The sequence below is a fragment of the Chenopodium album genome, chromosome 13 (assembly GCF_948465745.1).
Source record: "Chenopodium album chromosome 13, dcCheAlbu1.1, whole genome shotgun sequence".
Classification (NCBI taxonomy): domain Eukaryota; kingdom Viridiplantae; phylum Streptophyta; class Magnoliopsida; order Caryophyllales; family Amaranthaceae; genus Chenopodium; species Chenopodium album.
Window position 1 is genome coordinate 39680133 of NC_137846.1, and position 18195 is coordinate 39698327.

At 31.3% G+C, this 18195-nt stretch overlaps 1 pseudogene across 1 annotated transcript; it reads left to right on the top strand.

Annotated features, from left to right (window-relative positions):
- Window positions 1–8317: 8317 nt before the first annotated feature.
- Window positions 8318–16799, top strand: LOC145576642 (cytochrome P450 CYP72A219-like; annotated as a pseudogene). Its single transcript, XR_014098512.1, has 5 exons — window positions 8318–8806; window positions 9448–9665; window positions 14008–14252; window positions 15795–16179; window positions 16260–16799. The product of XR_014098512.1 is annotated as a cytochrome P450 CYP72A219-like (transcript).
- The last annotated feature ends 1396 nt before the right edge of the window (window positions 16800–18195 follow it).

Sequence of the window (18195 nt, forward strand, 5' to 3'; positions counted from 1 at the left end):
AGGACTAATTGGAATAACTCTTCTTAAAAAGATAGCCATACCACGCGGATGCGCGCGTAGGAACCCCTAGTAAATTTTAAAATGGAAAAAATAAGCTTAAAAAAATACAATAACGAATTGAATTAGGAAATTTGGAAACTTTGTCAGAAAAAAATTACTAGATATTTAGGTCTAAATGTCGTATAAGACTAATTTTTTTACCAAACGCTAGGGGTCTTTTTTATTTACTAATTTGGTCAAATGGTCTTCCACACTTATTTATTTTTCTACATTATCAATACTAAGGGTGAGCAAAAATTCAGGGTACCCTGTCCTGGAACCGGAACCTGCTCGAAACTGTAAGTTCCAAATAGGAACCTGTTGTAACAGGTTCCGGTTCCGGGTAATAAAATTTTGGACCCGAAACCTGTAGGGTACCCTGTTAGTCTAGGTTTCTCTATAAAGTACTTGAAACCGAAACCTATCATTTAAAGCCAAGTATAAAAGCCTTATATTATAATTGTATAAAAGCCGTCACCTACTTCTTTCCCTCCTTTTATTCATTTTCACCTTACTCTTAAAGGTTTAATTAATGGTATTAATATAAGTATTTGTAATTTTGTATTAAATATTCTAGATAATCGAGTAACTATTAAGCTTACTTTGAAAGACAGGGTACCCTGTTCCGGAACCAGAACCTGTAGGTTCCGGTTCCCAATTTTAGGAACCTGTTGAACAGGTTTCGGTTTCGGTTCCTAATTTTGGGAACCTGTTACAACAGGTTCCGATTTCGGATATCAAGATTTTTACAGGGTATCCTGCTATGCTCACTCCTAATCAATACCTCGTGGCTTATGCGTTATTATTGGATTTTATTTTTTTTTTAAAACCATTATTGGATTTGTTTTAGATGAAACAAATATTGATCAAATGGAGTGAATCAACGAAATGGAAAAATTCCATGAAACAAAAATCTACTCTTTTGAATAATCCAAGCCTTAGCACCCCCGCTTTTCTCTAACTATGACTCTCATAGTCTCATGCAATGTTTTTATTTTATTTTTTTTTTCTCTCTTTTTTTTTATTTATTTTTTTTTTTTTGTAAATTCATGCTTTCGGTTTAATTCTTTTGTGTCTCTCTCTCTTTTTCTATAATTTCATCATAATTCACCGATGAACCACTATTTATATCATTTTCCGTATATGCATTTTGTTTTATCAACTTTTACTATTCCATTCAAAAAGTTAAAACACACGAATTACTTTCAAATCAACAATTATTTTTTAAATCACCAATTAGACCCTGTTCACTCTACCTTACAAAAATAATACAATATTCTGCAAAAATAATTTTAGTACAGCAAAAATAAGTTCAGTTTAGTAAGGCTCCGTTCACTTCACCTTATTTTTACTGAAATGAAATTAATTTTGCTGAACTTAAATTATTTTTATTAAACTGAAATTAATTTTACTGAACTGAAATTATTTTTGCTGAACTGAAATTATTTTTACAGATTTTCTATCGTATTTCTTCTTTAGGTTTACTGATTTTTACTGAACTGAAATTATTTTTATTACACTGAAATTATTTTTGCTAAACTGAACTTATTTTTACTGAATATTTTTTTTTTAAGGTGAAGTGAGTAGGGCCTAATGCAATTCAGTAAAAATAATTTCAGTAAAAATAATTTCAGTTAAGTAAAAATAATTTCAGTTCAATAATTTTAGTTAAGTAAAAGTAATTTCAGTTCAGCGAAAATAATGTGAAGTGAACGGGGCGTTATTGTTAATCAATCGTTAAACCTTTTAAAATTGATGATAAGTGGAGTACTAAATAAAATAAGTACTGATAAAATATTTTAATGAGATAAGTGGTAATAAGAAAATAAGTATTTTTAAAAAAATCAAAATACAGATTCTAATCATCTTTTATACTTCGTATTAAATTTTCACTTATATGAGGAAAAATACATTCAGATGATTAATATATAAGTCCAGATTTTTTAAAAAAAATATATTAGATAAGTGTTAATAATAAGTTCAAACGAAATATAAATAAAGATAATATAGGATTTGTAAAATTTAACATTAAATAATTATGATGTTGAATATGAGGTCTTGTGTAGCAATTTATGAAAATAAGAAAAAACAATTACGCTTTGTTTGGATAATAAATAATGAAGGAAAGGAAGGAGAGGAAAATATATCGGAAGAAGGGAAGAGGAAAGAAAGGGAAGGGGAGGTGGACTCCATTTTCCCTATAAATTTCTCCAATTTTTAAGGGATTAACAATTTAAAAGGGAAAGGAAGGGGAAGGAAATAGGAGGAAGGGAGGGGTAAAGAAAGGGAAAGGGAATATGGAGCTTAATTTTCCTCTAAATCTCTTCAATTTTGTACCCCTCCTCTCCTTTCCTTTCCTTACCTAAATCCTTTACCCAAACAAGCTCAGGGAGTTTGTACCCCCTCCCTTTCTCTTCCCTTCTTTTCCTTTCATTCCAAACTATATATATATCCAAACAAAATGTTTGTACTATTTTAAACATCCCAAAATTAATAAAGCTAATATATACCTATTTCCTATAGGACAAAAATAAGGAGGTAGAGGGAGTAATAATAAACAAATTTGTTTAGAAAAAATTTCCTAGCTAGAATAATCAAATCATTGTTCAATTCATTCAAAGTAATTCTGCGTTTTTGTTAGTTGAGACGAACACTATAGGGGGGTGAATTATAGTGAGTTCCTAGTGTCTACTTTTGCGAAATATAAAATAGAATATAAGAGGAACTTGCACAAAACACGGTATTCTACTAGGAAACCTTCCAGAGCCCAACTAAAAGAAAAACCTCAACCCTCTACGGAATTTTACACTCAAACCAATTTACTATAATAGGGCAAACACACAAGTTACAACTAACCTATTATAATCAGACCTAAACTCACAAGTTCCAAATTGAACTTGCTTCACAGTAGAACCCTATTCTACCCAATCTAAGTTCTCACTTCGTACTTCCTGAGTACTCAACCTCTCAGCCTCACAATAAAAGCTTACAACACTGTATGCAAATTTAATTCACTCACCCAAACCCAACCAATACAAAAACTTGACTTCTAGTATATGAAAGGAAAGCTACACATGGAATCCGAAACTAATATGACAAAGAAAAGACTTGGAAAACTTACACAATTTAAGCACACTTTAGATTCTTCACGCATAAACTCACAAGTTATGCAAAATGTGAATTATACCTTTTATACAAGATTAACTTGTATAGAACCTACAGTTTTCAAAAGATAGATTTAATTAAACTGCCAAATTGCGTTTTTAAGTAAATCTTTTGTGAAGAAAACCTTTTTAGAAAACTTATCAGAGATAAATCATGAAAAAAATAATATATTTTAAAAGAATCGGATTTTATAAAATAAAATCTTTTAAAAAATCTTTTCATAAATTAAAACTTTATCTTTTTAAACTTTCCTATTTTAAGTTTGCCAACCTTTTCCATACATAAACTGACCTAACATATTTACAGCAATCTTAGAAACTATAAACTTAACAAAACTAAATTGCTTTGTCAAATATTGTAAGTCAGGATACTTGGGCTTCACGCAGTCCAGGACTGAGTTCCTGCTATCTTCACTTCTCCGTTACTTCTACTGGAACCTCGTAGGCCAAGTTCTTGTGGAACTTGCTGTCTTTAACGCAGACCAAGTTAGTTTTCTTAACTTGCTGTCTTCATGTTCCTGTTAGGGAACTCAGCTAGTTCCAAAGTGAAACTCTTCTTCCATCTACTTTAACTTTGCTTGAAATCTCCTCGAATCTTCATAGACAGATTACTCTTCTACTTCTAAATTTCACTTTATTTGTTCTAGTTACAACACTTAGAGAAATCTTATTAGATGAAGTTTGCTCTTTGTGTTCATCATCATCAAAACTCTTAACCTTCAACAATTTCCCCCCTTTTTGATGATGACAAACTTAGCAAACTTCTAAGGAAAGTTAAAACACAGAGAAGGACACATTTTTGTATTTTTGATTTTTTTAACAAGGAAGTAAACACACAACTAAAACAAAAATAACTAAGACAAAGAAAACAGAACAGAACTAAAACCAAACAAAACATAACAAAACAAAACTAAACCACAAAACAAAGAACTAAACTACTTTCTACGCAGCATCAAAGAAACTTCTAATACTTTTTCAACTGGAACCCAGAACAACTTCAGATTTCAAGTTTGCTTCTTCTTTTCCCCCTTTCGGCATTATCAAAAAGTCCCTTACTTTAATAAGTTATTAAGAATCTAGTCACAGCCCCACAAGCAATTCATCCAGTGTGGGAAACTGAAGGCAGCGCTGACAAACCCTCTTTAGTTAGTTCCTTCATTTTCTCCTGCACATATTTTCATAACATACAAAGCATACATGTATAGACAAAGTTCCAAATTGTCATAAAACCAAAAGATCACCCTATTTAGAAATTTAAAAACCAAAATATTTCAAAATTTTAAAACAAACATAATTGAAATTGTTCATGACTAAAGTAGCAGAAAATAGAATAAGGCTAGGCTAAAATAGGCTAATGTAAGCTGGTAAGAGGTAGGCTTGATCAACTCTGAAGGACCTCAAGAATCTTCTTGTTATCTTCCTTATGATGCTCTATGCTAGCTTCCAGCTTGTCCTCCAGGTTTTGGATTGTCTTATGGAACTCCACCTTCTATTCCCTGAGACTCTTCTCAAAACCCAGCACTGTCTTTACCAGTTCCTGAATCCTCTTTGCAGCCTCTTTGAGAAGCTTCTTAGCAAGTTCAACCTTTTCAGAAAGTTCAACCACTTGCCCTTCAAGAACATTATCATCATTATCTAATTCCAAGGGTTTCTCCATACTTGTCTGAGGGAAAGAGCTTACTGACAATCTTCTGCTCTTCCTCACTAGTTCACCAGAGACAGCCCCTTCCTTTTTCTTTCCACTAGCAGTGGATTTCTTTTCCTCAACCTTCTGAATTTTCCCATTCACAACCTCTAGGCTGATTCTTAGCAAGGTCTCTTCATTTATCACATTTTCTGCCTTCTCCTTCAACCCTCCATATTTTCCTTTTGAGTTCCACCCCAAGTGACTCAAAGACAGTTGACAAAACGACCCCATAGCCTACTTTGTTCTTGTTAAGAACACAATGGGCTAAATGTTGTTACATTAGAGAAGGAAAATTAATTTTTATCTTTTTGCACAAACAGAAAATGACAGCCATGTCTAACAAACAAGCTTCCCCTTTCTTTTGAGTTATAGGTAGTATTGTCTTCCTCACCAAATTAAACAAAAATTTGTTCATAAGGCTCAGATCATTGTGACTCATGGTATTCATCCCCCTTTTTCCTCCCAGAAATTTAACAATATCTCCACCCAAAAAGTTTCCTACCTTTACACTAGATTTTCCCTTTACATACATCTCATAACCCTCAGTTGGAACTTTTAGAATAGTTCCTAGGATTTCCACATCAAATTCAATTTTTATATTGTTAATTTCACTCAAAATTACTCCTTGTTTAACTTGAAACTTTTTACAAAATTCGTTCATAGCAATTGGATACATGCAATTGTTTGAAGCTTTAGACAACAAGTGTTTCCAACCTTGAAACTTAATTAAATTCAGAAATTCCAAAAACCTAGCTTTTCTACACCAACTTACATCAAGCCTATGACCAACAACAGACCTTCCAGCATTTGCCTCAAGTTCTGATTGATTAGTCTCTTTCTTTCCAAGCTCTCAATCTTTTGAGAATTTCTGAAGAAGATACTTCCTCGACTACCAAAGTCTTCTCCGTTGTGTTTTTCTTGGTGGTGGATGAGCTTGGGGTAGTTTCTGCTCGGGTTTCCTCGGGTTTTTCAGACGGAGCTTTGTAGGTTACCATGGATAAAGAAGAGATTTCTTCAGGTTCCGATATGTGTGTATCTTGAGAGTGTTTTGATGAGTTTATGGAAGTAACAATTGCCATGACTTGGAGTTTAAGGGTTTTGAAAAGCTTTGCTAATTTTTGACAGTGAGTAATTTTGATTTGACAGTGGGGAGATATAAGGTGGGTAAAAGATGCTTATATAATTAATGAAGCGGTGTGAGGGAAGTAAAGGGTTTTACTATTCAATCATTAATTGAACAAGTATAATTGATTTAAAAGATCAGGGTGAATTTTTCAAAAATATTTTATTTCTAAATTCAATTAATTTCCAAAAATAAGATTTTTCGAAAATCAAATGTATTTGGAACACGCTTTTTACACATCTACAATCTGCATTAGTAATTTTACACGCTTTCAAGCATTAGAGAACTAACCTCCAAAAACTTACCAACGGTGACACTTTAGCTAATAATATGCTTAGCACACCATAATTGTGCTAGTTCCTAACTTAGATTCACTTCGTACTTCCTGAGTACTCAACCTCTCAGCCTCACAATAGAAGCTTACAACACTGTATGCAAATGTAATTCATTCACCTAAACCCAACCAATATAAACACTTGACTTCTAGTATATGAAAGGAAAGCTACACATGGAATCTGAAACTAATATGACAAAGTAAAGACTTGACAAACTTACACAATTTAAGCACACTTCAGATTTTTCATGCATAAATTCACAAGTTATGTGAAATGTGAATTCTACCTTTTATACAAGATTAACTCGTATAGAAAGTAGGGTTTTCAAAAGATAGATTTAGTTAAACTGCCAAATTTCACAAAACACGTGTTTAAGTAAATCTTTTGTGAAGAAAATCTTTTTAGAAAACTTATCAGAGATAAATCATGAAAAAGATAATATCTTTTAAAAGAACCGGATTTTATTAAATAAAATCTTTTAGAAATTTTTTTCATAAATTAAAACTTTATCTTTTTAAACTTTCCTATTTTAAGTTTGCCAACCTTTGTCACGTTTCTAATAAAATTCCATGCATAAACTGACCTAACATATTTACATCAATCTTAGAAAATATAAACTTAACAAAACTAAATTGCTTCGTCAAATATTGTAAGTCAGGATACTTGGGCTTTTTGCAGTCCAGAACTGAGTTCCTGCCGTCTTCACTTCTCCAGTACATCTATTGGAACCTCGCAGGCCATGTTCTTGTGGAACTTGTTATCTTCAACGTAGACCAAGTTAGCCTTCTTAACTTGTTGTTTTCATGTTCCTGTTAAGGAACTCAACTAGTTTCAGAGTGGAACTTTTCTTCCATCCACTTTAACTTTGCTTGAAATCTCCTCGAATCTTCATAGACAGATTACTTCTACTTCAAAAGTTCACTTCATATGTTCTAATTACAACACTTAGAGAAATCTTATTAGATGAGGTTTGCTCTTTGTATTCATCATCATCAAAACTCTTAAGTTTCAACACTTTTGATTTGCATTTAGGAGTAAACTAGGATAAAATACCGTGCAATAGATGCACGGTTGTTCAATTATCATTTAAACGAATTTTTTTCTAAGGTCACATGTAAAAATTACACGAAGTATTGAACAATATTTTTTTTTATAGCCACATATAAAATGAATTTTAGAAAGTTTGGTTTATATTTTATGTAAAGCAAATGTAATAATTGAGATAAAATCTTTTCTTAAAGTAATAATTTTCTTAAAGCAACGATTATTGGAGGATTTTTTTTAGCAAGTGTTATTGGAGGGAAAATTTTTAACACAATGTTGTCAAGTGTCTTTATTGGTTTCGTCTTTAGTAATATGTAATAGATAGATAGATAGATGGGTACGAAAGGTTGGATTATTCTGGAATAATCGAAAAATTAGATTATTATTTTTTTTTTTTTTTTTTTGTAAAGGAAGAATTAGCTTAAATCTTATACAACATGAAAGACTAATTACTTTGGCTATTAGCCAATTAGCTTGCCATTGTCTGATTGTCTTATTGGTAATAATATGATGGGATTATCCACTGAGTGTGATATGTGAAATTGCCTTAAAACTTCTATGTGGGAGAATTATAATTGCTCTCTACTTCTTTCTTTCTTTACATTGTTTTGTCTTTCATTGACCAAAAGACTCTTCACCTATGTCACACATAAATAAATAAATAACATAAAATAAATCATTGTGTCATACTGTTTAATTATCTTATTTTAAGACTTTTCTCAGCTCTACTTCGAATACGTAATTAATCTGACAATTACACTGATGTCTAATGATAAGATAACATGTCTTATTTCATTGTAATTCTCCGTTGAATTGTAACAAGTAACAAAGGAAACATCATAGGCTGTTGCATTTGTCTTTATCCGGTTGAGTTGCATGGTCCATTTGAATACTCAAACCTTATAAGTTATAAATAATAGTGCTTATTATTCTACTCCACATACTTATGGTACTATATATCTGTATTTCCATACATCTCATGCTCTTTTTTTCCCTTCATTTATCTTGTCTATTGAAACTAAGAGTTTTTATTCCTTTATTGCTTTCGGATTAGGATAAACACACAAGAGTTAGAGCAGTCTTCTTTACAATACTAAATCCGACTTTGATTTCGGAAAGTATTAAGCATATATGGAAGTGACAAGCATGTCTATAGCAATTTCTTTCGTATGTATTCTATTAGTGAGTGTGTCATGGTGAGTGTTAAATTGGGTATGGTTTAGGCCAAAAAGATTAGAGAGATTGCTTATAAATCAAGGGTTTAAAGGTAATTCTTATAGGCTGTTGCACGGAGATACCAAGGATAGAGCTACTATGACTATTGAAGCCGGATCAAAGCCTCCTTTGCCTGATTCGTCCAATGACTATATTCCACGTGCCCTCCCATTCTTCTATCAAACTCTGAACAAATGTGGTATGTTGTCTCTTAAAAATAACTTCCCCGGCCAGTTTTACAAATATTGCTACAATTATCATTTTAGAAAGTTTCATACATTATCACAACAATTCCTTAATTGCACATGTTTTCTCTCTTTCCTTTTCTGAAAATTCGTGCTCCTTCCCTATGTTGTAATATTTGTGAAAAAGAGAAAGTATTATTTTAATTGATTTTAAAATTCTTTTTATACTTTCATGTACTGGTGTGTGTTTTAAATTCCTATGATTTTATCATGTTTGTTCAAAATAAGCAAATGAATATTATTCATTTTCCATACAAAAATCAGTAAGGTTGTTTCGTTCATTTTCTTGATTTTTCTTATCTGCACAAAATGAACAATTTTGTCAAATTATGAGAATAAATTATTGCTCATAGGTGCAAACGAGCAATACTGATTTGCTCGTCTGCATGAATGATTAAATCGAGCAAACAACAATTATAACTTACCATGCTAATTAATATTTACAATTTAAAATATTATAAAAGGTAATAAGCTTTTTATTTTAATTTATTTTTTATTTTTATTATTATTTTTTATATATATACTCCCTCTATTTTTTTTTTAAGCAATACTGTATCATATTAAACATTACTCCGTATTTTTTTAATGTGCGTAGGTAGAAGATGTTTTGTATGGAATGGACCAGTGCCCTTGGTGACGATTGCGGAACCAGAGTTGATAAGAGAAGTATTCATGAAGATACACGAGTTTCAGAAGCAAAAGGCAAACCCTCTTTTTGAGAAGGTTGCCTCTGGCTTAATTATATTAGAGGGCCGATTTTGGGCTACTCGGAGGAAGCTTCTTACTCCTGCTTTCCACATGGACAAGCTCAAGGTTAAACATACTTCATTCTTATATTTTTACTTCCTTTTTTGTATAAGATTACAACTGCTACTTAATTCTTTAAGGAAATAATCTAGAAATTAATTATATTGTGGAAGTTAAAACTTAAAGAATACGAATTAAAAGGGCATGTATATATCAATAGATAGAAGTGAATAATAGAAAGGAAAATTTCCTTCTAATAATCCAACCTTTCACCAGTCTAATTCTATTAATCCCACCTTTCAATTATACATAATTACTCTCACCTTTACACCCCATTCTATTTCATTAGGACAAATCGGTCACCTACTTCCAATAGCAAGTTACCTTGCCACATGTCATGCTATGATTTGTCCAAATATTAACTTTTTAATTTTTTTTCAAATTATTTTTCATTAATAACTTTTTTATTTTATTTTCTAGTTTTCCCCTTCCTTCCACCTCCTTCCTTTCCCTTCACCTTCATCAATGGCTGCCCTCTTCCCCTTCCCTCCCTTTTCCGGCAGCCCCCCACCTCCCCTTCCCTCCCTCCCTTTTTCCGGCAGCCCCCCTCCTCCCCTTCCCTCCCTTTCCCGTCACCCCCATCCCTCCCTTTCCCGGTAGCCCGCCCTCCTCCCCCTTCCCCACCCCCGTCCCCAACCTTTTTCGACCACCCTTAGGCCTTAGATCGATATTCCGACCACCCCTCCCCCTTCTTATCCTTCTCCAGCCACCCTCCCTTTTCTTGAATTCCCAACCCGAAAACCACATAATCCCAAAAACCCCAACCCAAAAACCCCAATTAACCTGGAAACCCAATTAACCCAAAAACCTCAACCCGAAAAACCCAATTAATCCGAAAACCCCGATTAACCCGAAAATCTCAACCCAGAAGCCAGAGAAACCCCCTAACCGATCCCTAACCAAGAATCCCCTACCCCCTCTCGAAAAAAACCAAGAAAATAGGAGGGGAAGTGTGAAAGTAGATGCTACTATTGGAGGGGAAGGGCGCAGGAAGAAGAGGGAGTGGTCGGAAACTAGATAGGGACGGAGAGGGGCGGCAAGGGGCGAGGGTGGTCGGGGAAGGGGGTAGCAAGGGATGTTTTTATCTTTTACTTTTTTTAATCCATTATTTTTGTTAAAAATTGTAAAAGAAAAAAAATTACCTGAAGAAAAGGTTACCGGTCACCTTGGCCTAATGAAGTAGAATGGGGTGTAAAGGTGGGAGTAATCATGTATAATCAAAAGGTGGGATTAATAGATAAGACCGGTAAAAGGTTGGATTATTAGAATCAAAATTTTCCCAATAGAAAAGAAGAGCTTTCTATTCATATAGCTAATCCAACTTTAAAGTCAATAAGGCCGATTATTGACTTAGGCCCCATTCTTTAGAATTACTCTGCTCTGCTCTACTGAGCCTTGCCCTACTCTGCTCTGCTCAAATCAAATTTGCTCTACTCTACTCTGCTCAAAAGAAATCTGTAATGCTCTGCTCTGCTCTATTTTCAAATAATAATTAATAATAACAATAATAATTAATATTCAATAATAATAATTAATATTGTATTGATGATAATAATTTATTATTTTAAATAATGATAATAATTATTAATATTAAAAATAATTATAATAACTATTAATATTAGTAATAATTAATATTTATTAGTCATAATAATAATTAATAATAATAATTATCAATAATAATATTTAATAATTTCTTCAAAAAAAATATTTAATAATTCAAACTATTAAGAATTAATATTTAATAATATTATTAATTAATAATTTCTAATAATTATAACAATTCTTTCAAATAAATAAATAATAATAATAACAATGAATAACAATTTCTTTTTATAAACATTTGATATTAGAATCACAATGTATAGAGACATTTAATGTGGGTATTGATTGTTAGTTCATTTAGTTGAATTATTTTTCAAATCTTTCCGTACAATTTATGAATTAAAAAAAGAGATTTTTTTCAAGTAGTACTTTGTATATCATTATTATTTTGAGAGTTAAAAATATATGATTAAGACATATTTATAAGTAAAATAATTATTACTCATTAAATCATTTTATTTTATAATTTTTGTGAAATGAATATAAGTACACTGTTGTCTTTTATCTTTCTACTATTAACATATATTAAATATGGTACACATTTATTTATGTTTTCACTCACCTAAATCAATGGTATATGCACTTAATAATAATAATAATAATAATAATAATAATAATAATAATAATAATAATAATAATAATAACAACATTAATAATAATAATAATAACATTAATAATAGTATTAATAATAATGTTGAAATCTGTTCTGCTCGGCTCGGCTCTGCTCTGCTCTGCTGAAATTTAATCTGCTCTACTCTGCTCTGCTGACCCCAGAAGCTCAAAAGAACAGGGCCTTATTGTTGTCAATTTGTCATTGTAAATGACGTTAAAGTCTACTGTGCTTTCTTGACCAGTGTACGACATTGTGTAAAGGGAAAAAATTGCAACTTTTAAATGAAAAGATTCTGAAAAAGGCATAACATTTTGGACACTTGTAAAGACCGAATACAACAGGGTATTACGTATAAGGAATAAAAGGCGTATTATATATTGAAAAAATACATTTTTATTTCTCGAATACTAAGTAAGGGACAGTTAAACTTGGCACACACGCCAATACTTAGACTTTAAATATATATGATTAAATATTATTGAAAAACATGAAAAAGTTGATCTAATGGAATCTATACTTTAGTATTTAAAGACACAAACCACAAATTTTTCATATGACACATGTCATAACAAGTTACTACTCACTCTGTCACTCATTACCCCATATGACACATGTCACCTCTCTAAATCTTTTGTTATAATCTTTATGCATTCTATAACTTGCAAATTCAATTAAGAAAATAAAGTGTTTTATTTCCATCATAATAAAATCAAGTTGATCCAATTATTACACATCACATAAATATATGAATTATAAAAAAAAAAATGTCTTTTCAACTTCTAGACTTAAAATAACTTAAATTAATATGTCATTTCATATCCCACGATCTTTATGTATATATAACTAACTAAATTCCTTCATCTTCTTCCACAATTCTACCCTCACTCTTTTTATTTTTATTTTTATTTTTCTTTTTAAGTTTTCGCAATGAAACAATTACTTCGTATTTTATATCAAAAATTTCAACTATTGAAAAGCATACCTACATATGAAATAACCAAGTAACAATCCATGCATCGAACGAGGCAAAAGGCTAGTTTATATTAACAAATATCACCTTCAGTTTTTCTAAGTGTTATTTACTTGCATTTTACGCAGTCTCCAATGTACTACTTTAACCATTAATTTCTTTGATTGTGCATTGTTAAAAATTATACAAAGTTGATTTACCGAAAAAAAAAACATAACAATACAAATCTAATAACATCAAATTTATTTTGATAATGTTTTCTCGTATATATACACAATTAGACATGGTCAGAATTTTACAAGTTTGACCTATAGTGAATAATAAATGGGTAGAACTCATAAAAACGAAGAACGAAGGTAGCATATAACAATATATTTCATGATTTTTTTTAACATTATCATAAAACAATGGTCAAATTTAGTTATAAAATAGTGAAAAAAAAATCAAACATGTCAATTATTTAGAAAAAGAGGAAGTATTCAACATAATTTTCGTGTGAGATTGTTTTTATATTTTTGTTTTCTAGTTCGTTGTAAATTTGATACACAACTTTTTTCTTTGATATTAATGTAAATAAAGAGTTTCTCATGAAAACATGGGATACATAATGTAGAAGTGTCAAAATCTGACTCAATCGACCCGATCTGAAACTGACCCAAAAAAATTTCAATTCACATTTTAATTTTCATGGACACAATAATTTAGCATGACTTAAGTTTAAAATTGGACCCAACTTGACCTGACCTAACCTCACCGAACTTGACTCAAACATTTGCCCTGACCTTATCTCAACCCTTTTTAACCCAATTTTTTGCGGTCGGACATTTTTGAGAGTGAGGGGGGAAGTGTAAAGAATCCTCATCCTGAAATTGTCTTAAGTAGGGATTGAACCCTCAACCTCAAGGTTAGAAAATGCAATATTTCCCACTACTTCATTTGACTAAGGGCCTGTTCATTTTAGCTTAATTTCAGTTCAGTTCATTTCAGTTCCTAATTTCCTTCTCTTATAAAATATTCAGTTCAGCCCACTTCAGTAAATGTGAAAAGGCCTTAAGCTTAGTTGAATAACCTTTTTGCATACTTAAGTAAAAAATTATCACAAGAAATGTATTATTGTGTATTATACGTGTTAAATTTTATTCTTGTTTTGGTATATTTTGCAGTTTATGCTTCCAGCATTATGGGAAAGCTCCAATGCTATTGTTAAAGAGTGGGAAGAAATGACATCGAAGACAGGTTCATGTGAAATAGAGGTGTTGTCATATTTGAATAAACTATCTGCTGATCTTATTTCTAGAGCTGCATTTGGAAGTAGTTACGAAAAAGGGAAGCGAATATTCGAGTTATTAACCGAACAAATACAAATTGTACTTCCGGTTTTAAATGCAGTTTATATCCCTGGATGGAGGTAATTCAAACGAGTATACTTCGTAAGATGATGTTATATAATGAGTGTGTGATACAATTAAAGGAAACAAAAAAAGACATGAAACATTACATTTTCAACAGATTAAGGGCCTGTTCACATTTACTTAATTTCAGTTAAGTTCGGTTTAGTTGAGTTCAGTTTAGCTCCAATCAATTCAATTCAGTTCAGTTCAGCTCCTAATTTCCCTCTCTCATAAAATATTCAGTTCAGCTCAGTTCAGTTCAATTCAGTTCCGTTCCAATCTGTTCAGTTCAATTCAATTTAGCTCAGTTCAGTAAATATGAACAGGCCCTAATTCATATTATTTTGGTACATAAATATAATTCTAACTTGCATCAATTGGAGGAAAAATTTAATACAATTATACTTATACAATACTAGGTTAGATCTCGTGCCATGCACGGTAACTTTCAATAACTATTATTTAATTAACATTATATTTAATTATAAAAAATTAAATCTGGCAAAGATACTATATATATATATATATATATATATATATATATATATATATATATTCCACCAACAAATTTATATCGTTTTCTTCTTGTTAACCAAATGAAAATCTTAACAATATTTATTTAACCCGTAAATAGATTTCTTTTTTGCACATTATTCATTCTCTCTTATGTATGTTGCATTTTTTTTCTCTCTCAATAAACTCACTTAAAATATTTTTTTTTTTAATTTTTTTTATATCTTTCTTGGCAAGCTTTTCATACATGATTAAATACAAAAAATCTCTTTTTTTTAAAAAAAAAAAAAAAAAATCTTGTTTTATTAATGGTAAAGTAGTACATAACTCGACATATGTCATAAGATATATTAAGAAGTTTATGGTATCAATATATATTTAGAAAGATACATTAAATCTTTTCTAATTTTTTTTTTTGAAAAAATCTTTTGTAATCTTTTATTTATGTATAAGATTTATTTCCTATATAGATATTTAAAAATAAAAATTAAAAAAAAAAAAAACTTAAGGGACAAACCAGAAAATGACACGTGTCTTTGCTGTTGTGTTTTTAACTCCCTCTGTTTTTTTTATATGCATCAGTTTAACCGGCACATTTCCCAAGACGCTACTTTGACCATTAATATATTTAATTGTGTATTAGTAAAAAATTGTAACAAAATTATATTATGAAACTAGACATTATGACAAATCTAATGATATATTATATAATAACATTTATTTATTTTTAAGAAGTGAAAAAATTAAGTCAACCATGGTATGTGAATAGTGCAATTGTCAAAGTGTTGCATTAAAAAAAAAAAAAAAAAAAAAAAAAAAACGGAAGGATTAGTATATAGTTATTGAGGAACTTGACTTAATTTACAGAATTGAAATTTATATGTTATTAAACTCTTATCTAATAAGCTCAAATTTAATGATACTTACCTAAAAATGTGGAAATTTATTACTCTATGCTATGTTATATGTTTTAAAACCATTGTCTCATAACCAAGATCATGTAATCAAAAGAGTAATTAATTAGACTTGTTCATTTTGTGGTTTAGGTTAATCCCAACCAAGGCAAACAAAAGAATAGTGGATGCTGATAGGGAAATTCGCACTCTACTAAAAGGTGTTATTGATAAGAGGAAGAAAGCAATAAAAGAAGGAGCAAAACCAAAGGATGACTTGTTAGGATTGTTATTGGAGTCCCATCTTCTAGACAGTGGACATAATAACAAAAAACACATTGAGTTGAGTATTGAAGAGGTGATTAATGAAAGTAAGTTGTTCTACTTAGCTGGCCAAGGTACCACTTCAACGTTATTAGTCTGGACACTAATTATGCTTGGAAAGTATCAAGAATGGCAAGCTCGAGCGTGAGAAGAGATCTTAAACACATTTGGGAATCACATCCCGGATTTTAAAGGATTGAATCATCTAAAGATTGTAAGCCTGTAATGAAATGATTGTTATATTACCTTAATCAATCATAGTTTAGATATTTATCAATTGTTTTATCTTTTTAGGTAAACATGATACTTCAAGAGGTTCTTCGATTGTATCCCCCAGTTATTGAAATCAATCGTAAAGTTACTGAAAACATTAGGGTAGGAGATATCTTCTTACCTGCAGGATTGTTAGTCAACCTTCCAATAGCCCTTGTCCAACAAGATGAGAAGCTGTGGGGTGACGATGCTAAAGATTTTAACCCATCAAGGTTTAGTGAAGGAATTTCTAAGGCAACAAAAGGGAATATGTCATTTTTCTCATTTGGTTGGGGGCCAAGAATATGTCTTGGATCGAATTTTGCTATGATCGAAGCAAAAATTACATTGGCCTTAATTCTACAACGATTCTCTTTCGAGCTTTCACCATCTTATGCTCATGCTCCATCCGCCAATGGAGCTCTTACACCACAATTCGACGCACCAATCATATTCCATAGATTATTGGACAAATAATTTATGTCATTTTATTTATAAGTTATAGCCATAATAGCACTGTAGAAAAATATAAACTCATGGTTGTAATTTTTATTTTTACATCGATTTAAATTGTAATTAGTCATTTGCTTAAAATTTCTTTTCTTTTCTTTCTTTATTTTTCATGCAAAAAGTTTGTATGCTTTAGTTAAGCATACCTGTGCAAAACAAAGATGGAAAGATAAAAAGAACCGAGGAAATACGTGCCAGAGAGTAGACCTGGCAATCCTGACCCAAACTCGATGACCCGACCCGAATGATCCGACCCATGATCCGAAATCGACCCGAAATCAGTGACCCGAAATCGACCCAAAACCCGAATCAACCCGACCCAACCCATACCCGACCCGAAGTGGAACTGACCCGACCTTGACACGAAACCCGAAATGACCCAACCCGAAACGACCCGACCCGAAGTTGACCCGAGACCCAAAACGACCCGACTCGAAGTTGACCCGAGACTCGAAGTGACCCGAGACCCGAAGTTGACCTAACCTTTAACTTGAATTAATTGACCCAAATAGACTCGAAACCCAGAGTGACCTAAACCAAAATTATCTTATACCTTAAATGACCAGAATCTATTTAAGTTAAAGACTTGACCTTAGCAAACCGAAATTGAAAAAAACCGCAATTAAATTGAATTAATTGACCCAAATCTATTTAAGCTAAAGGATTTTTTTTATCTTCCTATTTTTTTACTTTTATTTTTGTTTTTCTGTATTTTAGAATGTAGTCACTTTACCTTTTACTTATGGAAATTTGGAGGGAGTATTCCCGCTCATAATTTACCTCTTGTCCTCATAATGAAATACTTTTGGAGTTTTAGCCATTTAGGGGGAAGAATTTCCCACAATTTTAACCAAGTTAAAAGTTTTATTTTGTTTCCCTCTTCAAATTTTCACTTTTAAGTTGTAACTTTGCTAAAATTAAAATTTTGAAAATTTTTAATTGATCAACAAGTGTGTCCGTAATCTTACATCTGAATATGAGAATATTTCACTTAATTAATAATACCTCCGTTTTTTTTAGTTGACACATTTTGACTTTATTCACACACTTCTCTTTGACCGTATTTTGTGTTTTATATGTAATGAAAAATATAGTCATGTAGGATCTTGAGTTCTTTAATTGGATAGTAGAATGGTACATAGATACAAGCATAGTTGCATAACTGCAATGATTCATAATTCATTAGTTCATTATATACTAATAGTGATGAGACATCCTATGAAGTAATTTAAACCGGAGAGTCGGAGACTGAGCTATTAAGTAGCCCAGAAAAGGTTTAATCTAATCCTATCAAGTTTGAATTTGAGATCAAATTACCTTGAATAAGAAAAACCTTATTATGAGTTTCGTTTGAAAAAACTTGAACAAGAAAAACCTAATTATGAGGTATAAGTGGTATAACTCAATTAGTTAGAGCATCCCTCTTAGTTTCAGGAGATCCTGAAATTGATTCTCAATCTAAACACAC